At 42.9% G+C, this 24,555-nt stretch overlaps 1 protein-coding gene across 2 annotated transcripts in view; it reads left to right on the plus strand.

Annotated features, from left to right (window-relative positions):
• The window catches only part of VAV3 (vav guanine nucleotide exchange factor 3), a 197,227-nt gene that overhangs the window by 128,305 nt on the left and 44,367 nt on the right, over positions 1 to 24,555 (plus strand). The gene's annotated exons all lie outside the window — the stretch shown is intronic.

The following is a 24,555-nucleotide window of genomic DNA, read 5'->3' on the forward strand; positions in this document are numbered from 1 at the left end:
AACAACTTTGTGTTTGCCGTCAGAAACAATTCATACCAGCTCTTTATTTTGAAGGACTCAAAACTGCCAGTCACAAAACAGCTAATCCACAAGCCAGTATGCTAAGACATAAACTGCCCTGAAATTGATATTATAAATATATGGCTGGCAAGAAACAATGCCTTACAAAGCTTCATCCTCCAGCAAAGAAGGCTATATACAGCATTGCATGTGGTTTCCTGTATTTATAATGCCATCCTTTGCAGTTATACCCTTCTAAGCCAATTGACTTCACGGGATTCGGAACGATGTAGCTGTTTAGGATGCTACTGTTTGAGACTAAAATCCACTGCCATATAACATGACCCAGCCAGGACAGGCTCAGACCCATTCTTGGTACTCCACAGATGGCACCAGATGATTTTGTTGGCTTTGCTGTCCAGTTTCATATTCCATCTGATTGTTGTTGCAGTGCCACCAATTGTACTGTTGGGGGAATCTTATCTTATGTTCTAGGTGTTTTGATGACAGAGCATTGATGAATACAATTGGTACCTTTTAAACCCTTTTATACCTGTTGGCACAGGTTCAGAACAGTCTTAACAGGCTTGTGTGTCAGGCCCATAATCACTATCCTCTCCATGGTTTCAAGGGTATAGTCATATGACAGACTTATGACTAACTGAACTCCTGGTGTGTTTTTCTTTTCTGTTTTTATAAGTGGTGCTCCTACAGCTTGTTTACATACCTAGAAGCCTCTGAGCTGTTGGCTAACCCTTTCTCGCCTGACGCTGCTTAAACAAAGCAACTGGTTTTGGCTGTGAAGTCTAATCTTACAAGGCACTTTGTTTTCTACTGCTGTTGATTTCCCTGGAGGATGAAGGCAGCAGCTTTCTTGAAGTGTGAGTCTCTAGACAGAATAATCTGAAGCTTGTACATTCTTGATTTTTAATCATTCACTAGAGATAATTATTTGAATTCACAGATGGCGAGGACACAAATTCGCATACAGATTGATTATTTTTTTGTTCTGATGATTGATTATTTAGCCAGAAATACACTATATGTTCCTGACCCGGATAGCCCAACATAGCCTGATCTCATCAGATCTTGGAAACGAAGCAGGTTTGGCCCTGGTTAGTACATGGATGAGAAACCACCAAGGAAGTCTAGGGTTTCTATGCAGAAGTGGACACTGGGAAACCACCTCTCTGAACATCTCTTGCCTAACAGACCCCACAAGGTCACCATAAATTGGCTGCAACTTGACAGCAAACCTTCCTCTCCCAAACAAAACCATCATACGTGGCCAGATCACGTTTCCAACCTTTTCTCCATGGTAAAGGGGAATCGGGAAAAGGATGGCTTATATAAGATGAGTGAGATTTTCTCCCACTGGCTAGTTTTCCACCCCTTAACTCTTCTCCTACCTGTTCTTGTGATTGAAAAGCAGCAGCATGAGAACATGATATGGGATTACAACACTTAGTTCTTTCCCTTTTTGTGGGAAAACTCCTATGGTTTCTTCTCTTTAGCGTTTCCAAAAGCATTCAGAATACTTTTCAATAATTGTGTTGAGGTGGTGGTGAGGGGGTTGGTCTTTTTATGAGTTCTTTCTCACAGTTAATTACAAAGGATTTCAATTCAAGACAAGTTATAAGTTGTTAAGTGTTTCTTAATGTAGCAGCTTGAGAAGAATTTGCATTCAGCTTTAAAATAAGAAAAGCAGCTTAGATGACTGGGACATTTTTCGTATCTGCAGGAAAGAAATGAATGATTACATTGCCACTCTTTTGCATTGCCACTGTCTTTATTGTTCCCTTACTTGGCAGGGTGAAACTCAAATACTTAAAATACCTTAACTAATCATTCCCTTAAGAAATAAAGTAAAAAGTCAGTTTATGGGACTTTTGGAAGAAATATAGTTGAAGTTGCCTTTCCATGCTAGTCATCCCTCTTGTCTCCTCTGGTTCTTCAGACACTCTTTTGGACATCTCCATGACACTTATTTGTCATCTCCATGACATCTTATTTGTCTCTTGAGAAACCTATATGCAGGTCAAGAAGCAACAGTGAGAACCAAGCATGGAATCACTGACTGGTGACTCTGGGGAATGGTAGAGGACAAGAAGGCCTGTAGGAACATTGACCATGGGGTCGCGATGGGTCGGACACAACTTCGCATCTAACAACAATAAATGACACTGTACCTCAGAGGAATCTGGGGACTGTCATCCCAGGGTGCTTGAAAGTAGACATAAAACCCTGGGGCTGCATTTCCTAGGACCCAGGAACCAAGAGTAGGATAGGATTAGCTGTCTGGGCCAGCAACTGTGACTCCAGTCCAAGACTTAGCCAGCTCCATATAAAGCAAAGGTAGGAAACCTGGCATGTCAATTACATTCTCTTCTCTTCTCCTCCCTCTGGCCTCTATGAACAGAGGAATGGAAGCTAGAATTACCAGTTGTCGTTTTAAAAATGTTGATTTATTATAAATACAGTAATGAAAATGCAGTTTCCCCAACTACATTCTGTACAGCAGATATAAAAGCTGGGGCCCAAACGGGTAGAACTGGGTTGGGAGAGAATGAAAGGAACAAAAGAGGTTGAATGTAGCTTCAATTTTAGTCTAAGAAGGGCCTTAAAGCCTTTGAATGGAGGTCGCTGAGGGGCTTACGGCTGGCGGCCACCAGCCAGAGAACTAAGAGAAACCCTGGGAGAGTTCTTTGAGGGTTTTCAAAGGAAGTGCTAAGAAGCAAAACCACATCTGCTCTTCGCACTTCTAGGTAATGTGCAAAGAGGAATCTGTCAAGGTTCCCTAGTGGGGGAATGTATAGACTGCATCCCCTTCTGGACTTCATGATGAGTCTTTCTGTGAAGGAAATGTTGGGGATTTTCCTTGGCATGAAACGACGGCGGCGGAGGGAGGGAGCCAAGCCGGTACACTCAATGTCAGATGGCAGACATGGTTTCTTTTTATCTCTGAATAGCAGTTGTGGAGGAAAGTGGAAGGTTAACTTTTTCCTCCTATGTAATTTTTTACTCTCCTCAAGAGTAGGAGCTGCTGTCTGACTTGCTGGGGAAAACTGATCTTTAAACCACTTGTCTGGTTTGGTACAAAATGAGTTTCTGCTTGTTTCACGTGGGAATAGCTAGGAGGTACCCTTCTGTGGTTTCCATACCTTTTTGTTGTGGATGGGCACAGTTTGGGCAGGGTTAGCAGTAATCTGGTGACTTGACTCAGAAGCATACGGTTAAGATTTCTTCATTAGTTTCCTCATTAGTTCACCAGAAGCCTCAAAACAATGGCTCAGGTGGCAAGTCGAATTTAGGCACACATACAAACCATAGTAGCATTGTTCTCAGGAATCTTTTCAGATGATATTTGTCCTGGGACAGCATGCTGTGGGTCTGCTTTCTGGTTATTAAAACACCTGAGCTCCTACCATCTGAAAGTAATCAGGCATACAATCTTCCATAGGGGGCCCCAAGGGACTTTTGTTGGAGGGGCTGATAGAGAACTGTAGAAGGTTCTGAATTTTACCTCTGAATCTGGAGGTGAAAAAATGTGTGAAAGGACATTGTTTAGACAGTTTCCTTAACAAACATTGGTCCTTCAGGGAAGGCCAAACTCCAGCAGTCTCCCAGTCTCCAGGCATCACCCAAAATGGTTTGGTTTACAAATAAAGAGCTTGGCTTCCATTGTTTGCTTTCATCTTCAGGTAAGGATACATAAATTATATGGAACACAGGGAACCTGGCTGTGTGAGCTTGCAATATATTTTACAACAGCAAATCTGGAAGCATTGGGAAGGAGCGTTGATGGTTGCTCTGTTGATTTAACTACTGGTAGCCTATTATTTATTTATTACATTCATTTATTCCCCACCTTTCTCTCCAGTGCTGGCCCAAAGGCTTACATCATTCTCCTCTGGCCCATATACTTTAAAGATTGACTTCCTCCTGAATAAACATGAAATATTATTAGTACATAATGCTTTGTGTGTATTTCCCTAGCAGAGGTCTGCTTCAGACTCTGAAAGCTATTAGCTTAGCCTATTTTGTATCTTTTTGTCCAATGCCAAAAGGTTTTATATGTATAAACATAACCTTCACAATCACAATTGTCTTTGTGCCTTATGCATTTAATTCTCCCCAATGCTTTCATAGCTGGATTGTCTCATAAGGGTTGCAAAATATTACCACCCATAACTATTCTGAGCCCTTCAGGTTACCAGTTATCTTTAGCTTCTCAGTTACTGCAAATGGGGTGACTCAACCACAGCAAATAATCACTCTGTGGTTTCTCCATCTGATGTGTTTCTTTTCTATCAAACAACTTGTTTAATGCTTGCAAGTATAATTTTAACTTGAACAGTAGTGCCAACTATGGTGCCTCTCCCCAAAGGAATTCATTAACTCTCAGTTGCAGGGCAAGAATCAGCTTGTCTCATTCCTGCAGTCATCTTCTCCACACATGTGTTACAACTGTTTTGCTTGGGTGATTTGCATTGGGTTCAAGCCGTGGTCTCATTTAGTCCAGTAGATTGCTAGAGGCAAGATCCAGATTTTTAACAGATGCATGCTGGTTTCATTGTCGAGTTTTGTTCCTGTTATTCATTTTCAACTTCTAACAGTTTGGGATTTAGAAACTGGCAGACTGAACCTGTAGAATATCTGGGCAGTGCTAAATTCATTCGTATTTCAACTTTTATTTTTTGTTTGCATTTTTGCCCTTCCAGAGGCTCAGGGTACCTGACAATCATCCTGATAATTGTTGCTGGACCCAGATTGTTTTAAGTTGAAGATGGGTCAGGGTGAAGTCAGGCACAACAACTAAGCCTCTTTGTTGTTTAGACAGCGGTCCTCAACCCCCGGTCCATAGATCAGTCGGTACTGGGCCGTGGCTCCTCCTCTTCCTCCTCCCCAGCTGCTGCCTCGGGGGCTGCCCTGTCACTCTGCCGCCAGCTCACCTTTGGTGCTCTCCAGTGGCCTTCATGGCTGGGGCTCCCCCTTGGCGTGGCACTGCACAGTTGCTGCTGGCAATGCCCCCCAGCGGCGGCGGGAAGTCCGGGGCACCAATGGGAAAGCAAGTAGAGCAGGGGTTCAGGTGGTGGCGACATCCCTCGCCAAAAGACTACCCACCCCAGGCCTCAGTAAAATTGTCAAGCGTTGACCAGTCCCCGTGATAAAAAGGGGACCGCTGGTTTAGACCACTGCAACCGCCGCTGGTTGGGGACCACTGGTTTAGACCATTAAACAAACTCTTATGGTGGTATAATCTGCTATGGCCCTATTCCTTTAAAAAAAAAATCTTTCACACTGGTTCATCCAGAGGTTGGTGGTGACGCACTGGTTGAATTATTGCCTGACATTCTTCAACCTCTGCATCAGTTGTAGTCTTGAATACTGACAGTGATCTGTATTTTTTCCCTCTGGAAATTAGTTCAGGGAATTAGCTTGGTGAATTGCTGTAGAAGGGACAGGAAGAAGAGTTCTGCTCACATGGGAAGATTAAGTTATGAATCTCCTTCTCCAGAGTCCTTTGTTTTAGCCTTTAAAAGAAGCCAGACTGTTTTTAAAGAGGTTGGGGAAAGCTGACCCATCCTTTGATGACTGGTTCTGGTTGCTGCTTCTGAAGGAACTGAGCTTCACAGATCCATTCCACATTGTAAGAAAATTTACCGTACCTAAACTTTTGTAACACAAGATTTTGTCAGATGTTAATATTCTAAATGTTGCATTCCATAAGACTCCATTGTGGTTGCATTTGTTGTTCTTTGACCACAATTCCTTGATGTTTTTAGTCTAGTCACCTGAAACCTGAAGTGTTGCAATTTAAACACACACTTAAACTTGGGACTCTCATATAGGAGCTCTGCTTCCTATCCATTGTCCTTCATTAACATTGTGCATTTCATTAATATTCATAAATTACCAATTATCAGAACATTTATGAGAAGCCTAACTAGGGGATCAGTCACCGACATATAATAAATATCCTGGAGAGTCACTGAATTTTAGTATAAATGTAGTGATTCCCCCCATCCCGACAAAAGGGACTTATTCAAGTCAACCATAGTTTAGCCACTGTGTTCCAGTATAGCTCACACAAAGCCTTGTAAATCTACTGAAGACTCTATTATCCTGCCTCTCTTTGGGGAAGAAGAATAGTACAGCTTAGTGAACTTGCTGAAGGCGTTTTATAGAGGTGCATATATGTTCTGCCCTGCAGGATGAAAAAGCAGGAATGAAGGCCCCACCCAGTGCAAAAGAAACCTGTTAATCTGCTGTGAAAGTGATACATTTGTCCTCAGAGCACCTGTTGTGTATATCTTTGATTGGTTCTCTCCACCTTGAAGGTGTGCACTAGCATTTGGCAAAGATGCCTTTCGTGACGTAGGAGCTCTTTTCCAGTGTGATATGCTGCATAAACATGAGCTCTGTGTATATTGCTGAAGTTTTGGGGGAATCATAAATACGTAATCACTTGCATGAGTGTTATTTGTCTTTTTGACACTTTTCATGCATTTCTGATCATTTTTTTATAAAAGCAACAAGGATACCATGAATATCCTGAGACATGGGACAAAATAAAACAAACCATGTTTGTTCTAGAGGCTAAGTGTCCAAATATTTTACTTTATTTACTGCATTTAATTTCACGTTTCTCCCCAGTGCTGACCCAGTGCAGCTTCAAGAGGGGCCATGGATGAGTGGTCTTCCCACCTCCAGTTAAAAAGTTCAGGTAGGAGGTGACATGAAAGATTTCTGCCTGGGACCCTGGAGAGTCGCTTCTAACCTGAGTAAACAACACTTACCTTAAAGCAGGAGTATTCAACCTGTGGTCCTCCAGATGTTCATGGACTACAATTCCTATGAGCCCATGCCAGCAAATGCTGCCTTAAAGGACTAAGGAATAAGGCAGTATAAGAAGAAGAAGAAGAAGAGTTGGTTCTTATATGCCGCTTTTCCCTACCCGAAGGAGGCTCAAAGCGGCTTACAGTCACCTTCCCTTTCCTCTCCCCCCAACAGACACCCTGTGGGGTGGGTGAGGCTGAGAGAGCCCTGATATCACTGCCCGGTCAGAACAGTTTTATCAGTGCTGTGGCGAGCCCAAGGTCACCCAGCTGGTTGCATGTGGGGGAGCACAGAATTGAACCTGGCATGCCAGATTAGAAGTCTGCACTCGTAACCACTACACCAAACTGGCTCTCATGTGTTTGGCTTCATAAAATTATAATATGATTAAACAAATTGAAATAAAATTTGGTGTAAAAACAACCAAAGTAGCATTTTCAGGAGAATTGTCTTTGTTATGGGCCTGCATTTTAGAAATGATTGTACTGTGCATACTTGCCTGCTGCATAATGCAAGAATTAATCTTGACCCTCTTGTCCCTGCGGGTCTGCAGCAGTATGATCATGTTCTGGCCCATCCAAGGTTTTTAAAATTGTGATGCTTTTTCTTCCATAATTCAATGTGCTGTTTTATAGGCAACAGTGATTCAGATCTGCTGCGAGATCTCCGTCTTTTGCCAGTCATATCTTCTGGAATTCTCCAAATTTCCCCTGTTGCCTTAAAGCTGTTCTTAGTCTTATTCAAAGCATCTGTTCTATGTGCACGTAGATGGCAGCAGGATAGTACCTGCTGGCCACACCCGCAGACATCCACATGTACAGGCAAGTGTCTACAGTGAGCTCTGTGCAAATATGAGTGTATAAATGTAAACCTTATGGACAAATTACATGTACAGTTTACAGCGCCATCCTACGTTACACCCTTCTCTGTGCACTGATGTGAAATGATATAACTATGCTTAGGACAGCAGTTTAACCTCCCGGTTTTCCACAACAAAAGCTGAGTAAGCAGAATGAAGACTTTTGTGATGTGGGCCCCTTGTTGTAGCTTGGCTATTTTCTTGATGGCATTCTCGGTGAGTTTCAGGTGAACTAGTGCCTGGATAGGAGAGTTCCAGGAAACCCCTGTGGATGTCATGAGGTGGGTGTCCTCAAGGGTGTCCTGAGCCAGCCTCAGACCAGTGGGGACTCCTCAGAGAGTGAACTGAGCTGTGAGGATATGAGAGATAGCGAGAGCCTGAACAGAAGGAGATAGAAGAGCAGGCTGCTCAGGAATCTTCTGGCCTTGACTAGGGCCTTTTTGTTGACACCCATCATGATGATGTTGACACCCATCATGATGATGTTGACACCCATCATGCCTGATTCCTGCCAGTCTTCCACTTTGCAAATCTTGACTTTGTATTGGATTGTTGGACCATGCTTCTGGATCTCACCTACCTGCTGGCTTGGAAAGTTTTGGTTATGACTCGGCTTCATTTGACCACCCTCTCACCTAGACCTAAGAACTCTGGCTGGCTGCTGCTGTAACCAGACTCCACTCTGCCAAAGGACCAGCACAAAGGATCTCCCAGTACTCTCCTATCTAGGCCCAGGCTCAGCCCAACCCTTCTGAGAATGCCTTAGGGGAGGAGCGGGGCATAATAAATAAATGTGGATCCAGAAAAACATTGGTCAAGTAGGCATTAGCATTTTTTCGTGCTAGAGAGTCAAGAGCCACAATAGGCCTGAGATTAGCTGCACTGATGGAAGTGCTGTAATGCAGACACACTTAAAGGTTTCATTCTATACAGCAGGCACCGTTTTATGTCACATAATTACATTTAAAGATTGTCTTATTAATCTTTAACACGGGTCACCGAAATCAATAATAACTTTAAACAAAATTGAAACCTCCCTCCGTTCTTACCAATACCTTAGGTTAATCTTTACTTTAATGAGTGCCCCCCCCTTTAAGAATGGCTTCCTTCCTGCACTTACCTGGAGTGAGAGCCCACGTGCCTGTCACTGTTGTTGAGTTTTATTTGAGCTGCATTTGACAGGAACAAACTGTGTGAAATACGATAGTTTGAACAATTGTGTGAACAAAGGTCTCGCAGAGATGAGTCACAGCTCTCAAAACACAGCGACAACTGATCCAGCCCTTTGCAGCTCTACTTGTAAAAACTACAATGCATGACAGAACTTTGAGGCTAGACTACGTTTTGTCCTGAAATTTTCCATTTAGCAGGGATAATGAACTTCAGATACAGAAGAGGGAACATAGAGCAGCCCTGCTGAGGTGATCCTTTGTGAATACCACTAATGCTTATAGAAGAGAGCAGCTTTGTGCATGCTGGCCTGCCCCTAATCTCCATAGTCTTAGCAGGACTACATGCATATAAAACTCAGCACATACAGTCAAAAACCCTGCGGAGCCTGTACACATATACTTGTACATGTGCATGTAAATATCCTTGCATAAGCACACATATCGTGGCTGCTTTTGCTCAGAAAGGACATCTATTCTGGGCCGAGCTTCACAGCAGTTTGCTCAGCATTTATCAGAACACAGTGAGTCTCAGTTGGTGCTCTGGCCCATCAGTACTTGCCAGTAGGGTGCAGATGGGTGATGGACTTCCAGCTGTTTCTGGGAAAGGGGATGGTAAGTGGCCAAGGACCAAGGCAGTCTGTCTTCCTTCACTCCTTTCCTCTTTCAGTCTTTCCTGCTTACCTATCCTAACTCTGTTTCTCTATTCTCTCCCCCCCCTCTTCTTTCAATCTTTCCTGCTTACTTATACTAACTCTGTTTCTCTTCTCTCTCTCTTTCCCCCTCCTCTAACTACACAATTACTCAGTTTTCTTTTCTTGGCTCAATTCTGGGCTCAGTTCAGAGCACTGGAACTAACAGTTCCGAAGTGTGGGTTAGCTAAGGATACTCTTTACTGTCATGATCATTTAAAATCTTCGTGTAAGGCTATCCACCATATATCCTTGCATTTGGAGGGGAGATGGCTGGCTGGTGGAGAGAAATCTTTTACTGTGGTTACTTTTATATTGGGAATTCTCTCCTTAGGTATTTTGAGGTATCCATATTCGTTAGCCTTTAGGTTGCAGGAGAAGACCCTTACCCTCTTTTACCACAGTGATTGTGGTTGCCTGATAAAGGATGAGGTAAAGCATGGGTGCCCCTCAACAGTACAGGACAGGAGAGAGCAGGGATTCCCAAACGGAGTGCTGTGGCACATTGGTGTCCCATGGATTCCTTGAGGCTGTGTACCCCAACCCCCGGGCTGCAGCCCGGTACCGGGCCATGGAGCCCTTGGTACCAGGCTGTGGCGGGGGGGGGGGTGGGAGGCGCAGGCATGCCACCCTCCCCCTCATGGCATGGTGCTCCTTCCCCCCGCGGCACAGTGCTCAAGCCTAGCTGTGCTGTGGGAGAGCGGCGTAGGCGCAAACACGCAGGCACCTGCACCTCCCCCCCACAGTGCAGCGCTCGCCGGTGGGCGCAAATGCGCTGCACTGCGCTGCTGGGGGAGGGAGCACCACATTGTGGGGGGGGGAAAGGGAGGCACACCCACTGACATGCTGGTGCCAGCGCCTCCCTCTCCCCCCCTGGTCCCCGGGCCTCCCTCTCCCCCCTCCACAGTCCATGGCCTGAAAAAGTTGGGGACCACTGCCTTGAGGAGTTCCACAGTGTGTTTGGGGGATTTTTAATTATTATTATTTAAATTGCTTCTTTTTAAAATTTAAAATTTCCCCACTTATATGGGCAGGTCAACCTGCCTACTCCAGTGATAGGGCTGGAGGTGGTGGGAAGGTGAGGGGTACTGGCCATTCAAACCTTTGCTGGCTGAGGCTCTCCTGATTTTAAGTTGTCCTTTTTCGATGGTGCCTCGATGAGTGAGATGATTGTTTTGTTTTAACTTGTCAGGGGTTGCAGAAGAGCCTGGCTTGGTTTAGTACCAGGCTGTGGCCTGTAGTTCAGGCAGCGGCTGAGCACTAAGTCACAGAAGGCTTCTGACAAATTCTGAGGCTTGTGGGGGATGAAAGAGGGATGTGCTGCAGTCTAGCAGTTGGTTGTGGCCTGGCACCAGGCCATGGAAGGGGCCTGGTGGGCTCCTGAGCTTCAGGGGCAGGAGATAGGCCTGCCACTGCCAAGGACTCAGGCATGACCCAGTGCTAGGCTGAGTCAGGCTCCAAGAGAGCCTCAGGGCTTGGAGGGTGTCAGAGAGCCCTGGCAGGGAGGTATGGCACTTCTGACAAGCGTGGCAGGGAGGCATGGCCAGCTGACATCACATCCAGTGTGCCTTGAAGCCTGAAAATGTTTTCAGGAGTAACTCCATGAAAACGGCTGAGCTAGCAGGTACATCTTATAGTAGTACAGAGAGTGGTCTGTACTCACTCTTGCCTGTTTCTCCAGCTTGGCTTTTTCCTGCTCCCAGAAGACTAAAGGAAAAATGACAATAAATCAGGAGGAGAGTTGCTATGCTAATCATACTCTTTCAGACTTTGGACCTGATTTAACCCTTTACTTAAAGATAAAGGTAAAGGTATTCCCTGTGCAGGGTCATGTCTGACCCTTGGGGTGACACCCTCTAGTGTTTTAATGACAGACTCAATACAGGGTGGTTTTCCAGTACCTTCCCCAGTCATTACCGTTTACCCCCCAGCAAGCTGGGTACTCAACCCTTTACTTAGTGGTGCTTAAAAGAACCCCAGACATGTGGAACCTGCATTTTTGTGAGTGCTCCCATGTGGATCAATAATATTTAACTGACCCAGCCCTGTGAACCAGAGCTGATTGTGGGGTCTTTATCATTGAATTGGCTCCTTCACTGAGTGGGGGAGGGGGTGCAAATTCAATGGAACCATGTAGTTGGTTCTTTTCAGTATGGGATGGGTCATTTAAATAGTGCCTTAGGCACATGGGAGGCACATTCCAGGGAGCATTTCTTATGCAACAGTGATAATCTTTTGGATATGCCCCCAATATACTCCCTATTGCTAAGCAACCATTATTTTAAGCATTCCACAATCAGTTGACTGTTCTTCTGTCTCATGGAAAAGAAGCAGCCATAATATTCTGAAGTGCAAGGAGCAGCAAGAGAGCTCAGGCACAAGATAGGCTCTCTGCTTACGTAGATAATTACACAGCAGGAAGATCCCAGATTTGGGCAGCAGCATGATCTGAGATGATACTTAATCTAGTCTTGCTGGTGGCACAATTTAGAGGTTGTTAGTTAATTAAAGACTTGGCAGGTGTTCATTTAATCATTTTGTGAGGCATCATCATTGTAGTCATAACAACTTTATTAATCAGTTGTTAAATGCTACATTAAAAAAAATCTCCCAATTTTATAATCTGCACATGAAAGCGTCATTTCTCTCCTTAGTGGGGATTGAACAGCAAGGCTCTTCAGTCAAGGCTTGTATTGTGAAGCTGTTGTTATTTTTTCAAGTGTATCTCAAGCTTTCATTACTCCATTATGAAGCATTAAATTATTAACGTGACACTGTCAAGTGTAATTAACAAATCTATTCTTTGTTGCTTTTTTACTGTGCATTCTTATCAGCATCCCTCTCCTCTATATCTACAGCTGTTTTGGGGATGGCAGCTAAAAGTCTACTAAGCAGAGATACTGATAAGGCAACACATTGTTTTGTAGAATGCACCAAAGTTGAAATTAAATTCCTTCACTTTGTTTTCCTTATGAAGCTTGCAAACTGCAGGGATGGAAGAAGGAAGAATATTTGTTTTTCTGTTATCAGAAAAGAAGATGCAACCACAGGTGGTGGGGAACTTGCATTTCCCCATCTTCCTCTGCTGCTTTCTTCTTTGCCTCCACATAGCAGTGTCTGCAGCCTCTTCTCCTTCTTTCTCTCCATCTATTTACCTAGCTACCTATTTCTGTTTTTCTTCTCTGACCTATTCCCCTTCTCCCTTTGGGCCTCTTCCCCTCCATCTGTCCTTCCCTCTTATTTTACTTTTTTCTAATGTTGTGTCTCCCCCCACCCCCCATTGTGACACTTGTGTATGCAGCCCTTCTGAGGACCAGGCTTGAGGTCCGAGGCAGGATTGCGATTTGGAGCCACTGGTTGGCTTATGGCTGGCTGGCCTCCCCACAGGAGCCAGTAGATTCGTTTCTGGTAGCCTGACTGGTCAGTTCGCGACAGAATCCTCCGAGGATCCAATCAGTTTAAATTGCCATATAGCCAGTCACCTGCAATCACAGGTAGATCTGTTATTCTAATGTCTGTATACATTGGGGGTTTGTTCAGGGAATTTTCAATGAAGTCTTGGTACTCTCTTGTACTATGAACTGTCATCAATAAAGAGCTGAAAGATTCCAGTGCCTCTGTGTTCATGGATCTAACACTCACTAAGCTTAGAAGCCTGTGTAGTGCTGGTTGGGGCTTGCAACCAAAATCTCACAATGTAATTTGATGAAATCTTGCTGGATTATTTATATAAAGAAACATACATTGTTTCTGGGATTTTGGGTTTTTTTTTAACCCCATAGCATTTTTTAAAAACCATGGCATTCCCCCTATTATTATTTGGCCACATTGTACAGTTTTGTTAATCCACACATTGAGTCCATTGATCAGAATTAAATATAGTGATACAGTATTATGAACAAGTAAAGAATTTTTAATGAACAAATAAGTGTGAATGAAAAGGTCAAAATGACTAAATGAGTTTCTAGAAATAATGTGGATTTTAGTGATAGATTTGTCTGTCCTGAGGAATGAGGTTGTAACATTTTTAAACAAATCTGTATTTATGTGAAAGGAATATAAATGTTTGCCAGCTGGAACTGTAGGTGGGAGACGACAAATTCATCTTCCATATGCTATTTGAAGATTTCACACTTATATAAGTGGCATGCATTAAAATTAAAATAATGTGATCATACAGAAGTGCCACTATTTTGTGAGGTAATGTTTGTCACATAATGCTGACATGCATGTTTAAAAAGAGGCCACTGGAACAGAATTTCTACAACTTCAAGTGATTTCAGATATGAATTAATGTTTCTTGTTCAGAATGTCTTTGCATACAGAACTTGGTTTGTGAGAGAGAAGACTATGGAGGTTATGAGATTAAGTAGCATTAAGGTGTAGACTAAGGCCATATTGCTGTAGGTGTAGACTAAAGTCATACTGCTAAAGCCATATTGTTTGTGACAACCAAAGATTTAAGCGCCTAAAATGCAATTTGGGAATGAAATACATGTTTGGAAATGTACGAATAATGCCTGCATTCACTCAGTGAACATTTTCCCTTTTGTCTAGATGCCAAGCTACATTGTTAGATGTTGTTGGCTATGTTTGTTTATTTGAGTTAATTGATTTTTATATTGCCTCAGAGTTGTAAGGTTCTCTAGGTAGTGTACGGAAAGTAGAAAACAGTTAAATCACAACCATGATGTTAAGCCAACTCAAAACAAAAATATAGCAGTTGTTTCCTTCAAAATACCTTATTTCAGTAAGCAGGATCATATTCAACAGTGTCAGAGGAGCTGAATATACCAGGGTATGTTTATATGGGAGTTCTAGGGTTGGAAGGGACTTCGTAGTCCACCTAGTCTAACCTCTTGCTCAGTGTGACTAATCTAAAACTAGAGCATTTCTTAGAAATAGCTGCTAAAGCCTGTAGCAAAGATGGTTGTGTTACTGAACTGCTGTTTGCAAGTTTCTCATCAAGTTCATTAAAAATTACTCTCTTGTAATTTAAAACCCATTAGATCTAATCCTTTATCTGGAGCAGCAGAAAACAAGTCTTTGCCTTCTTCAATGTGAGAGCTCTTTAGTCATTTGAAGAGAATGATCCTCCCCTTATTCTTCCCTTCTGAGGGTTAAAAATAACCATTGTTTGTAAGGGTTGCTTTTTTGAACCCTTGCCCTCCTACAAAGCCCTCCTACAAGTTTATTGCCCTCCTACAAAACCAGCCATGTTGGGGTTTGAGATAGGTTGCCAGCTCCCCGCTAGCCACCAGCAGGGGATATGAGAAGGTATGGTTGCCAGCTCCAGGTTAGGAAACTATTAAAGAGTTTGGGATAGAACCTGTGGAGGACAGGGACCTTAGTTGGTACGATGCTATAAAGTCCTCCCTTCAAAGAATCCATTTTCTCCAGGGGATCTAATCTCAGTAGTCTGAAAATGAATTGTAATTCTGGGGGAACCCAATTTCCCACCTGGAAGCTAAAATCCCTAGTTTGAAGTCAGAGCCTCGTTTGTGCCCTGCAACCTCTCCTTTGTTCTCTTCACCTACCTACATGGAGAATTTAAGATGAGACCTGCAGTTTCTGCAGTAAAGACTTTATTAAATAAATGCTGAAAACTCATTGTTGCCCATGAAAATTCAGAAAAAGTTACAAAACCAAAGATCAAGTTATAGGTATTTAAAATCTATCACATTGCAATCGTTTCAGAGGGTAGTCATATTTTGTTGTGCAGTAGAACAGTGCACCTGATGAAGGGGGCATGGGTTCTTGAAAGCGCATGTTCCCAAAATCTTGTTAGTTGTCTAAGGCTCTACTGGAAATGTATCAATCTATATGTTAAAACTGAGAGTTAACCAATGTGGTCTTAAATTTACTATTTATTAATTTATATTTATTGCATGTATATATAATGGGACTTTAAGACATATGGGTGTGTATATGAAATTATTAACCAGTTTGTTCAGTTAATCAATGAATAACTGATCAATTAACTGGGAATGTTGAGAATTTCCTTTTTAGTGGTTAAAATGAACAATTCAGTAGGTGACTGCACAGATATTTTAAAAAGAGAGTCCGGTCCGGGATACAGAGTTTTATAATATGAAATCATTTGTCGTGCCACTCTCTTCCTCCTCTTATAGAGGTTTGGTAGTTCAGATAAGCACTGTGCTATTATATATTTACAATTAGTATGTGTTAAAGTATACAAGGTATTATTTGTTGTTTTACCCGGGGAAGCTGAAGAATTATTCTGTAGCAAAACTAATAGAAATAAATGTTTACTTGGCTCATTCCCATTTCATAATGTGTGTCTGGTCCCTGCTTCTGATAAAGGAGAACAGTTTTCCTCCTTGTTAACATGATCAGGCTGATGCATCTCCATCCTTTTGAAACTTTAAAATAATGAATAATGCATATTACCTTCAGAATAGCTAGTTCTATATCCGTAATCAATAGAGGCAATCTCTAGATGTCTGGATATGCTGAAATCTCAGGTGAGCCATGCTGTGCATGAGTCAGAAATTTTCCATTTACTTGGGGGAGCCTTAATACATGAGAGATGTGGAAGAGGATGGATGTGCATTGAGCATGGAGGGAGGAACATTTGAGGGTACTCTCTTTAAAATTAAAATGAAATAAAATGAAAATAAATATGCAAAATGATTTCCAAGAGCCAACCTGAAATTCACTCCTGCAGGGAAGATTGGGTTTGTGTCTGCTGTCCTTAGCTAACGATTTTGAATATTTGCACCACTAAAATCACAGAGTACATGTTTTAACTTCCCAAATTATATATAAATACCATGCATGTTTACTTTTTAAAATATGAAACAGCTTTATTCATTATGTTATGGGAAACCTACAGTGGGTTTGCACATTTATTGTATTTATTTAGACACCTTTGAACCATGTGATAAGCTCATGCAGTAGCTTACAGTATTAAAACCCAAATCAAACAAAGTGAATACTCTAGAAACTGAGAAGACTAAAAACAGGTAAAACATCACCATTCAGAGTAGTCAGCCTTCTCAAACAGGATCCTGATCAAGGAATTGTGCAAACAGAATATGAGGTAGTAAATTCTGTGGATCCTTTTGGCACACATGGTAGCTTGTACATCATATAAAGATTTGACCCAGATCTGTTGTTTTCTAGACCTTCAGCCACTCAAAGAGGCAGTCATCCATCCCTGCTTAAGACACCACCCTGAAAGAAAAGTGATGTGGCCAATTATCATCCTCTCTCCAATTTGCTCTTTCTAGGAAAGGTAATTGAGAGAACTGTGATCAACTAGCTCCAGGCCTCCTTGGAAAATTCATGGGCTTGGGACCCCTTTCAGTATGGCTTTAAGCCAGGCTATAAGACAAGAGACAGTGTTGGTGGCTTTGATGATCTCTATCTGGATATAGATGAAGACCATCCTTTGGTGTTCCTACTGGATTTAACTGCTGCCTTTGAAACAGTAGATCTCACTATCTTGTTGAAACATTTAGAGAGATTCAGTTCCAAAACTACATACTATTACTCCTAAGGGCTTTATGTAGAGATTGAATAGCCTGGCACACAAGACTGTACTCTGTAAAACCACAAAGGAGAAATACCGCACATACCACTAGTCTCTAACTGCAACAGCAACAGCTGGTTATAAGGAACAATTTAAGCCACTCAAAAGCATATCCTTGTTGCCTACTTCTGTCAGAATCAGAAGACCTTTATTGGCATATACCTGCATCTTATGTCAGCACCTGCATCTCTCAGTCCAAATCCCCTGGGGAGGCAGTAAAGGTCTTGAGCCTCTGCCTGACAGCTATGGACAAATGACTGAGTGAACAAATGGAAATTGAACCCTGACAAAATGAAGGCAATGCGGATTTGGAAGACTGAGATCTTGAAGGACATCATGCTTCCCACTTTTGATTGGGTTCCATTGATCTTTTGTTCAAGCGCCCAAATTACTGCTGGAGAAGCAGAATTAAAGCAGCTACATATGCATAAAATGCTTTCTTCCAGCTTTGTTTGGTCTGGAAGATACCTAACTCAATCTGGCCATGCAGATACATACCATGGTAACATTAAGACCGGAATACTGTAATACTCTCTCTCTAGGTCTTCTTGAAAATCAGCTCAGAATCTCCAGTGTCACAGCTGGAATATTTTAAAGAGCTAGGGTAATGCATCTATAGATCTCTCCTGAAAATCAACTCAAACTCCAGTTACTGCAGAATGCTGCAGCTCAGTTATCAGGAACTTGGTGCTACATGTATATTACACGCTTTCTGCAGTCACCCCATTGGTTGCCTATTAGTTACCGGGAGAGAGAAATCCAAGACATGTTCTCCTATTGCATGTTACGCCTTCACAGGAAAAATGGTTTGTCACAAAATGTACATTTAAATGGATACACACATTATTCCACTAATTTGCTAAATACAATGAAATACAAAGAATTAATAGTACTACTCTATTCTCCTAGGACACATTTGGAATTTCCCAGGAAATCCACAGGGAGAAAGATTTAAATCAATTTTTCTGCACATTCGTGGCAGGATTTCTTCTACCTGTCCTAGGGCTATGTGACTGCATGAGCACTTTAACACATGTGGGATTATGCATTTGCTTCTTACCAAGGTTTAATACTATTACTTTTCAATGTATTTAGCAAATTAGTGGAATCAGGTGTGTATCCATTTAAATGCACGATAAACCATTTTTCTTGTGAAGGCATAATATGTAATATGAGAGTGCATTGTGTATTTTGCAGTGCCTAAATGGAGCGTAGGCATATTTAATTGGGGCTGCTTCATATCCAGATTTGTAATTATTTTCCAGCTTCGCATTGTGTGTTTCTGTATTAGTTACTGGGATGAATTCAAGGTGCTGACTGTCACAAACAAAGCACTTCATGGCTTTGGGCCCTCCTAGCTGCAGGACTGCCTCTCTTCCTCTTCGCCTCCGTAACAACATAGTTTATATGGATAGGGCCTTTACAAGTATCACCCTGCAAATGGACAGCCTGTACACATGCCTTCTCTGTAGTGGCCCCACCCTATGGGATGGTCGGCTTGAGAAGATTAAGAAGGCTCCCGCAGTTTTGGCTTCCTGCAAACACTAAAATAGAACTGTTTGAGAGGGCATTTTATAAATAGGTCAGCATTTAACTGAATGGCTCTGGAAGACCTTTTAACAGTGAGAACAGAACTGCAGACTACATTATTACTATGTATTATCTGTATCTTGGATTATTATCTGTATTATCTGTATCTTGGATTATATTTCTACTTAAGTGATACATTCCTTGCATTGTTATGTTTAATATTTTTGCCGGGTTTCAGTTTTCTGGAATCCTAAGTCCTTTGACATTGCTTATTGTATGTTTCCTCATCATACTGATTGTACTGACTTACGTTATTTAATCTCTCCTAAATCCCAGTGAGAAGGGTGGACTAAAATATATATAAATAAATGTGTGAAATAAATGTGTAGCAGCAGCATTAAATCTAGCACGATGCAGAAATCGCCTCACTTTGTTAAAAAAGGTGACATTGTGCACATAGCACAGAAACCATCAGGGCAGGCGACCTGAGTTTAAACTTATGATTTAAAAAATTCTGGGGTCCTGCTAGCCTTGAGGGCAGCGAGTACAAAAAATAGAGTTGTGCAGGGAAGCAGGTGGAATAGCAGTCCCTATTTTTTTTGCTGCACCCTCCCATTTTCTTCTGGTCCCTTTTTTCCTGGTCCCTTTTTTCCTGCCTCTGCAGGCAGCTGCAGAAAGACTGGACAGATCTCTCTGTGTTAGGCACACACTGTAGGTTCACATGTAGCAGTAGCCTAAAATGACATGCAAAGAGGAAGTTGAACAGCTTTGTGGGCTACACAGCTCAAACCTTGTGAAGTCAGGGGGGGGGGAATCACAGTTAGTGCTTTTAATGGCAAAAAAAATCCTACCTTAATTTAAAAATAAGTTTGGTAACCAGCCCCTCTGGTTTTCTATATATATTTTTCTCATTCTCTGTTTTTAAAAAGCTGTGTTTGGCATCTTGTTTCTGGTCCTGTGGCAAGCTCAAGAGGCACGGATCGAAATGCACTATTTATACTAACCTGTATGGATATTCTGTCACTGACACGGAGTCACAACAGAAGCTTGTCTTGTAAAAGCTGTCATGAGATTTCTTATATTCCAACAGCAATTCCCATAAAACAGTTCAGCTGAGATCATATCACAGTGAAGTACAATGGGTTGAAAATGACTCAAGTGTGTTACCACTTTCCTTGGCAGATCAGCATTTTCATCTTTGGTCATTATGATGGCTTCCAGATAAGTTTGTGTACCTTGTCTTGCATCTGTGTAGCAACCACTTGCCTTTGACCTGGATGGCTCAGGCTAGCCTGATCTTATCAAATCTTGGAAGCTAATCAGGGTCAGCCTTGGTTACTACTTGGATGGAAGAACATCAGTGAAGTCCAGGGTGGCTACCCTGAGGCAGGCAATGGTGAACGACATCTGCTCATCTCTTGTCTTGAAAACCCTACAGGTTTGCCATAAGCAGGCTGCAACTTAACAGTACTTTCCACTGCCAGTAAACATTTAAGAGAAAACTGGGCTGAGGTGATGTTTTTGTTAGAAAAACAGTTACACTAGTCCTGTACGCATACATTCAAGTACCCAGCAATCAAGTTCTGGCACCACTTCCTGCCCATACAGTCAAGTACTGTACCTGTTCAATCCGTGGGTTCGAAGGAAGCCAGGACCACTGGGAATTCAATCAGTTCTTTATTAGGAACTCAGCATGGTGGTACAAGAAGCAGAACTGAACCGAGAAACCCCTAAAGAACCCCAACTTATATACATTCATGAGCAATGGATGCTATTGGTCAGTGAGTGCTATTGGTCAGCTTTGATATAAACTGTCCGGAGCAGGGGTGGTCAAACTGCGGCCCTCCAGATGTCCATGGACTACAATTACCATGAGACCCTGCCAGTGAATGCAGGGTCTCATGGGAATTGTAGTTCATAGACATCTGGAGGGCCGCAGTTTGACCATCCCTGGTCTGGAGACTGAAACTGGGATCTAGCAGCACATTGGTCAGTTACATTGTCTACTTTGATCCTGCATCAGACCTCAAGCTTGGTCCTCGGAAGAATCATTAACAGAACCACAAACACAATGATACCTATGTTGTGATAAATGCCCACAGGTGGGGGTGGGACCTCCATGGGTCCCTTTATCTTATCTCCCTCTCTGTATGTGCTGCCCTGTATACTTATATATATTGTGTGTGCAGAGATACATACAATGTAATGTGGATTTGTCTATGCTTGAAATTCTGTTCTAGTACTCGCCAAACAATGACTTGGTAGACTTTTGTTGAGAGTACTCCTTCAGACAGTCAGCAGGGACTCATGAAATGGAATGCTTGATCACCCAAGTAGTGTTGTATTTGGATGTGTTTTAATGGAGGGTTTTAATTGGGATTTTATGTATGGGAATTGTTTGTAACCTGCCATGGGCCAGCTTGCTGGGAGTGGCGGGTAATAAATCCAAATAGTAATGATGATAATAATGTATCTGGGGCATCACAAATAGCACTTCTGCTTGATTGCTGATATGTGCAGTTGCTGGACTCCCAAAAATGTCTGAAAGGGATTTAGTTCTAAAATGATCCAGCTAGAGAAAATATGGTATGATTTCTCTGGCTGGGGGAAGTGGAAGGGGAAAGCTGCAGCTTTTGTATGGGAACCAGCTTCTCTCCCTGCTTTGGCCACTCTACGGCTTCTCAGCCTCACCGGCAAAAAAACCTTAGAGAATATAGCTTTGCCTGAAATGGTCTTCAATCCCCACCGCCAAAATCCACAATGTTCTTTTAATCTGCTAACAGAGAGGCCATTGCTATAAGAGTGGGGTAGAGAAAGAAAGAGGAGAAAGATAGGCAACAAGATGGGATGCTAATATCCCGGCTTTTCCCTTCTTGCAAGAAAGACAGACATTTCACCTGTTATACACTCCTTCTGCCCTGAACTTCCTGAAGCCAGCTGGTTGATTTGAATTGATACTTGCTATTTACAAGTGTGATGGAAGCCATTAAGTTTGGTAGGAATGAGCCAGTTAGAAAGGTTTTGGTTGTACCACTTTCATAAGGAGCTATGAAGTTCGATGAGAATGATTGTATCTATCTGAAGCAAACCATGGTCAGGAAAAAAACTGAATGACATATAATAAAAGCAGTTTATAAAGCAGTATGATAGACTTGATCTTTTGTACTCTTATATGTTACTAGCAAGAAAGCCCACTGCAACCAGGAATGCAATGGGCGCTAGGGGACACCAGCAGGAGCAGATCTCTCTTTCTTGCAGCAGAAGCCATAGGGGGTAATCAGGGCTCCTTCCTAGCAGGGAAGCAAGGGTTATTTGCAATTTGGGGCTCTGTCTTGCAGCAGGAGCCATTGTAGGTAATCAGGGGTTGTTTACAGTTTGGCATGTCTCTCTGTGTGTCTCTCTCAGGCATCTGAGAGCAAAGTGGCTAGCATCCAGGGAAGGAGGGCAGGAGCTGGAGAGGGAGGGCCAATCAGGGTGCAGCCAGCTTTGCTGGCCTCACCCTGATTGGCCCTATTCCATCTCAGACAGCCAGGACACTCTCCACCCCCAGGGTTGTTTCCCAAATATTAAGAGGAACAATGGGTAAGGATAAGAGGCTTGGGTGCTTCTTCAGGCTATCATTCTGAAAACACTTTCTCATTGAATAAAACAGGATTTACTTTTGAGCAGGTGAGTTTAGGATTACTCTGTGCGTATCATTTTTTAACTTGCAGTAACACAATAAAGGGGCTAGTTTTGGAGTTTCTAAATCCTAATTTTACCAGTGATGTGTTCAGAAGTGAAACATGATGAAATTAAGACATCTCTGCTGCTTTAGAATCCTTCAGAATCCTTCATTGTTTCCGAATGAAAGGAAATATACTTTTGCCTAAAATAGTCATCCATTGAAGCTGATGGGTAGTCAGGTCAGGACGGATAAAAGGAAATATACAGAAGGTAATTAAAATGTGGAATTCACTGTCAGAGTGTGTAGTGATGACCATAAGAATAAACAGTTTTAAAAAGGGATTAGATTCATGGAGGATAAATCTATCAATGGCTGCTAGTTGTGATGACTATGGGGAACCTCCACAATGAAAAGGACTAAGCTTCTGATTTCCAGAGCCAGGAGGCAGCATCAGGAGAAGGCCTAGGCCTCTATGCTGTGTTATTTTCTGACCAGAGGAACCCGTTGGCCACTATGAGAGCATGCTGGACTAGGTGTATTAGTCTAATCCAGCATAATTTTCCTATGTTCTTAAAACCTTTTGGTTTGTGTCTGGGGGTGGCAGCCCAATACTCCCTGGAAGGGCTTTCAGAGTGGGCAGAGGGGAATTTGGCTATGAGCAGCTTCACCCAGACACTGCTGAGTGGAGAAGGACATTGGGGTGAGTTCCTAACTGAAGGTGTGCCAGCAGTGGCCTGAGGTCCTGGGGAGCCTGGAATAATCATAGAAGGGAGGTGGGGCTCACCCGTCTGTATCCAGGTACAGGGAGAGGAAGCTAGCAGCACCCCCTCATGGGACCTCCCTGGGCTGACAGAGTGGTCTCTTAAAACCTTGGAGGAAGGTAGGACAGGACAGGGGCCACCTGAAGAGAGGGTTTGGGGGGAATGCAGAGTTGGGGAAATGGTCCCACACAGTACTTTATGAGGCCAGTCTAGGGAAGAAAGGCCAGGGTGTTACTTCTTCACAGCCAAAGGACTGATACAAGGCTGGAGAGAGAGAGCTCAGATTGAAACTTTCATTGGGCTTATGGAAGAAAGGATGCTAGAGGATATATGAGCTGGACTCCAGCATGCAGGAATAAGAGCCTAACAGGTTTTTTTCCAGTAAGGCCTTGGTGCTGTTGCAAAGATATAGTATGCTCTTGTATCATCATTAGTGATGACTGACATAACCTTCCTCCCAGTTTGCTTAATGTGTTTTTGAGTGTTCAGATTATGTCATGTTCATGGGCTCATTGGCCTTCATTCAACCATGATTTGTTATTACAAGAATGAGCCTTGAAACCCTTGAGCTCCCCAACCTCCTTCGATGAAGCATGGAAATAAAGATATAAATAAATAAATAAATGTATGGGTGTGTTAAAAGGGGGGGGGGAGTTTGCTGTCATGTACAAACTACCAGTGATTTGCATTAGTGGAAGACTTCTGGCCCCAAATCTCCCTCCCTTCCTCACAGCTGCTCATGGGGAAGTCAAAGCTAGAGGTCTGCAACTGGCAAAATGCATCCCTTTTTCAGCTTGCAGAAATTCTCCATCAGATCCAAATCATTGCTTGTTTCTTAGCCACCCACCCTGCTTTCCAACGCAGGATCAAAACATCATGAGCCAATGCCTTCCGGCAGTAATTCCCAACCTCTTTGGTATGGTGGCCCACACTAGGACCAGTTCAAGTGCTTTTTTGTTGCCAAAGGCAAACCATGACCCAGCATTCCATTTTCTTTAGCACCCAACCAGATGTTTTTGAGAAACCAGCAAACATCCCGCAAAGGCTGCTCCCGTTATGAACAGCCAAGCAAGTGGGAGTTCATCTCCACCTCCTCTGCCAACTGAGCCAGAGCTCATGCTGAGCAGGTGTGGTTGGGGTGTGTGTGCTGGATTGAGGGGATATGCAAAGAGACCCATGAACAAGTTGGTAGCAAGGGGCTCAGTGCTGTACACAGCTCCTAATGGGCAGGGAATCGTTGCAGGGTTGGGCTGCTGAAGGCGCAGCACCAAGACAGAGCCCACACAGGTCTTTCTGACTTTCTGTCCTCTTGTGGCATGCAAAATAGCTCCCACCTAGTCTCTGACCTTCCTTCCCTTCTTTTCAGCAACTACCCTGAAGCTTCTAGCTGCTCCCCTCTCCTCATGGTCAGAAAGAGGAGAAGATGAGAATCTGAGACAATATTGAGGAGGAAAGAAAGAGAAGGAGGCCAAGGGCAGAAGC

This window comes from Paroedura picta, chromosome 4 (assembly GCF_049243985.1).
Source record: "Paroedura picta isolate Pp20150507F chromosome 4, Ppicta_v3.0, whole genome shotgun sequence".
Classification (NCBI taxonomy): domain Eukaryota; kingdom Metazoa; phylum Chordata; class Lepidosauria; order Squamata; family Gekkonidae; genus Paroedura; species Paroedura picta.